Source organism: Balaenoptera musculus, chromosome 3 (assembly GCF_009873245.2).
Source record: "Balaenoptera musculus isolate JJ_BM4_2016_0621 chromosome 3, mBalMus1.pri.v3, whole genome shotgun sequence".
Classification (NCBI taxonomy): domain Eukaryota; kingdom Metazoa; phylum Chordata; class Mammalia; order Artiodactyla; family Balaenopteridae; genus Balaenoptera; species Balaenoptera musculus.
This window is the reverse complement of record NC_045787.1, coordinates 31,640,954-31,645,129: the sequence shown is the minus strand read 5'-3', so window position 1 is coordinate 31,645,129 and position 4,176 is coordinate 31,640,954. Positions and strand designations below refer to the sequence as shown.

The 4,176-nt window shown below is 39.3% G+C and overlaps 1 pseudogene; it reads left to right on the top strand.

Moving 5' to 3' along the window:
• Positions 1-1,925: 1,925 nt before the first annotated feature.
• On the top strand, positions 1,926-3,366 carry LOC118892466 (annotated as a pseudogene).
• Positions 3,367-4,176: the final 810 nt, after the last annotated feature.

The following is a 4,176-nucleotide window of genomic DNA, read 5'->3' as shown; positions in this document are numbered from 1 at the left end:
CTCAACCATTCAAATCTTTCTCAAACTTTAAGACGCTGAACTAGAATTACCTTTCCCAATGAAGGTTTCCCATGCCAAGTCTCACCCTTCTTGAATTCATAGGGCTTACTATTTGCATAAACCCTTCATTTGGGAGATTAAACAGACTGCAGTGTATTGACATGTACATTTCCTGTGTTTGCCTCTCACCATGCAGTCATGGTTAAGAATCTGGTCTCTAAAGTCAAATTACCTGTTTCAAAATGTAAATTTGACACTTACTAGCTGTTAATTAATATTTTTGTGATTAGTTTCCTCCTCTGTCAAATGGAGATAACAATACTTCCCTCACAGGGCTGTTAGAAAGATTATTTTATCAAAAACTGTAAAATCATTCAAAAAAGTGCCTGCCATATAGTAAACCCTTAAGAATTAATAGATAGTATCAAGCATATTGCTACAGGTATGATGCTTATGCAGCAAAAATCCCAAGAGGTAGCAGTGAGTCCCACAACTCATAATAGTACTATTATTAAATGACAGACTTCATTAGGTATTTTTCAATTAATTAGATTTTTAAAGTATAATTTACATACACTAAAATTTATCCATTTTAATGGTACAATTGATGAGTTTTGACAACAGTTGAATAACCGTAACCACAAATAAGATAAAGAAAATTTCCGTCACCCTAATATGTCTTATGCCCTTTTTCATATATCCCTTGTTCTTACCCCCAACCCCTAGGGACCCCCAAGCCCTAGCAACCACTGGTCTACTATATGTCACTATAGCTTTCCTTTCAGATAGAACTCTATGTGAATGAAATCATACCATATGCTATCTTTTGTGTCTGGATTCTGTTACTTAGTGTAATGATTTTAAGATCCTTCTATGTTGTTTTGTATAGCAGTAGTTCATTCCTTTTATTTCATATTAGTATTTCATAGATATTTGGATTGTTCCTAGGTTTCAGCTACTGTGAACAAAGCTGCTATGAAAATTTGCATACAAGACTTTGTGCAGACATTGGTCTTGGCAATATTTTTCTGGATACATCTCCTCAGACAAGGAAACAAAAGTAAACAAATGGGGCTGCATCAAACTAAAAGCTTCGCACAGCAAAGGAAACCATCAACCAAATGAAAAGACAACCTACCAAATGGGAGAAGATATTTGAAAATCATATATCTGATAAGGGGTTAATATCCAAAATACATAAAGAACTCATACAACTCAACAACAGCAAAAAAAACAACCTGATTTAATAATGGGCAAGGAGTTGAATAGACATTTTTCCAAAGAACACATACAGATGGCCAATAGTCACATGGAAAGATGTTTAACATCACTAGTTATTAGAGAAATGAAAATCAAAACCACAGTGAGCTATCACCTCTCACCTGTTAGAATGGCTATTATCAAAAAGGCAAGAAATAACAAGTGTTGGAAAGGAGGTGGAGAAACACCTCACACACTGTTGGTGGGAATATAAATTGGTGCAGTCACTATGTAAAACAATGTGGAGATTCCTCAAAATATTGAGAATAGAACTAACATATGACCCAGCTATTCCACTCTGGATATTTTTTGAAGAATATGAAAAAACTAATTCAAAAAGTTGTATACACCCCTATGTTCATGGCAGCATTATTTACAATACCCAAGATATGGAAATAACCTAAGTACTCATCAATGGATGAATGGATATAAAGATGTGGTATATATATATATACAATGGAATACTACTAAGCCAGAAAAATATGAAATCTTGCCATTTGCATATAGATCCATATAGATGGATCTTGAGGATATTATTCTAAGTGAAATAAGCCAGATGGAGAAAGACAAATACCTTATGAATTCACTCATATGTGGTAAATAAATAAACAAGTAAATAAACCAAACCAAACAAAAATAAACATGTAGATACAGAGAACAGAGTAATGGTTACCAGAGGGGAAGGTATGTGGGAAGGTCTGAACGGGTAAAGGGAATTATGTATCACAATGGATAGAAGCTAAGCTTTTGGTGGTGAGCACACTGTAGTGTATACATTAGGTGAAATATAATGTTGTACACATGAAACCTATATATGTTATAAACCAATGTTACCTCAATATATTAAAAAAATTTAAGTACAGTATTCCATCTACACTGACAAAAGATGAAATAAGCTATATGAACATTTAACATCAGAAGAGAATCAGTATTTTACTGAAATGCAGTTGAAAGAAGAAACAATTGAGGAGGAAAACAAAGAATGAGAAGAAAAATCATTATCGAAAGAGAAAAAAGAAAAATAAAGACAGAGTTTTGTGGCTGAAAAGTTAGATGGCAATTCAAGTAGTGCTGTGAGAAGGTCCATGTTGAGTTGCTTTATATCCATCAGAAGGTGTGTGAGGAGTGGAAAGCACAGGCAGAATTCAGTGAAGAACTGAAGAGGTAGACACTGGTGGAAGAGGAGATGTTCTCAGAATCCTGGGAGGAAGACCAATGAGCCAAGAAAAACTGAGATGCCCAGGAGGCGAGGAGACAGGAAGAGCTGCTGGAGAACACACACCTGGGGCTGGGCGCCCAGGTCACCAGCATCAAAGCACAAGAGCAGGTGGTGCAGCGACAGAGAAGAGGAGAAACAACGGTACAAAGGGTAAACTTGAGAAAGAACAGGATGAGCTAAAGGAAGAGAAGACAAAGCAGGAAATTAGGACCTTTTTGCAAAATGCCCTCTGAGAGAAGGTAGGACTTATTCAACAGGAAGAGAGAACAGAGTAGGACTTGAACATGAAGCTCATGCAAACGGCCCTTCAAAAGTTCCACAAAGAGACTGATAACAAAGAAGCAAAAAAAGAGAAGACATGGGAAGAAAACGGAAGCTTTCTCAGGGATATGTAGCAGAGCAACGTGAACAGGAGGCTGCTTGGGAGAAAGAATTAGACAGAATAATAGAGGAAAAGAAGGAAAAGAAGTTGGCTGAGAAGGACAGTTTGCTGCCACTTGACAGGAAGGAAAGGAAACAACGTGGGAATGAGGTCATGTGTACAAGAAAAGTTCAAGCACAAGAAAGCTTGCAAAGAAAAGGAAAAGAAGAGGAAGAAGGTGCTATGGAAGAGGATCACACAAATGAAGGTCTTGAAGAACTTAACAGAGAGTAGGAGAATTTTGCAAAAGGCTAAGGTTTAGCCCAAGAGTACAGAAGGCTACTGCACATGCAAATATCCTACCAGCTGCAGTCTCAGGAAGCAGAGGAGGACGAAGTTTGAAGCAGAGGTAGCAGCAAACAAGATTTGTCAGGACAAGATCCAGGAGATCTGGATCACCCATCAGGTGTCATCCAGAAACATGCACCCCATGCGGACAGTTTGTCATAATAAGCTTCCAGCATAGTCTCATAAACACCAACATATATTTTCTCAGTCTTTTAATATTTTTGACTACAATATGCTTGTATGTTCTTTAAAAATAACAAAGTATCACCATCCTTGCAGACCCACAAGCAGCCCAGCATATTATTATTAGGAGGGAGATTCCTTAGAACTGGCGATCTGTTTCCATGAGAGTTGTGAATTGGCAGACAGAAAAAAAAAAAAAATTGCTTTACTATTCCGGGAGGCTGATGACAATGGGCCAGGCAGCTGTGATCTCGGGATTAATGGATAGGGACAGAAGCCACCAGGTTCCTGGGCTTCTCCTGATCTCGAGGCAAAGAAAGTTAACACCAGAGGGGAACAGTTTGGCTCAGCCGGGCAGGCCTCCTCTGGAAACTGGCAGCCCCTCCTGGGGTCACTGAGGTGACAGGCCTGGACAGCTGGCTGACCTTCTCAAGTATCTGCAGTAACCTTGGATTTTTGGCCCAGGCTCCTCTGGATGTGCTAGCCTCTTCTCAGGGGCTAGGGTTTTTCAGCCCCCCTGTCCCAGGGCCTTACAGGGAAATCACTTGGCTGCCCCAGGCTGTGGCCAGGAGCCCTTGATCTTTGCTGCGCAGGTGGGACCCCTCCCCCTCCTGACTCTACAGCTGGCTAACATTTCCCTCCCTCCTTCCTGCCCCAAACTTATACAAAATAAGTCTTCAGGGTCTCAGTGGGGACCCTGGGGAGAGAAAGGGGTCAAGCACATGTAGTGAACCTACCATCTTCACAGAATCCATGGCAAATTATATATTACACTTTTGTTATAATTTCTAAGTAGTTTTACTTT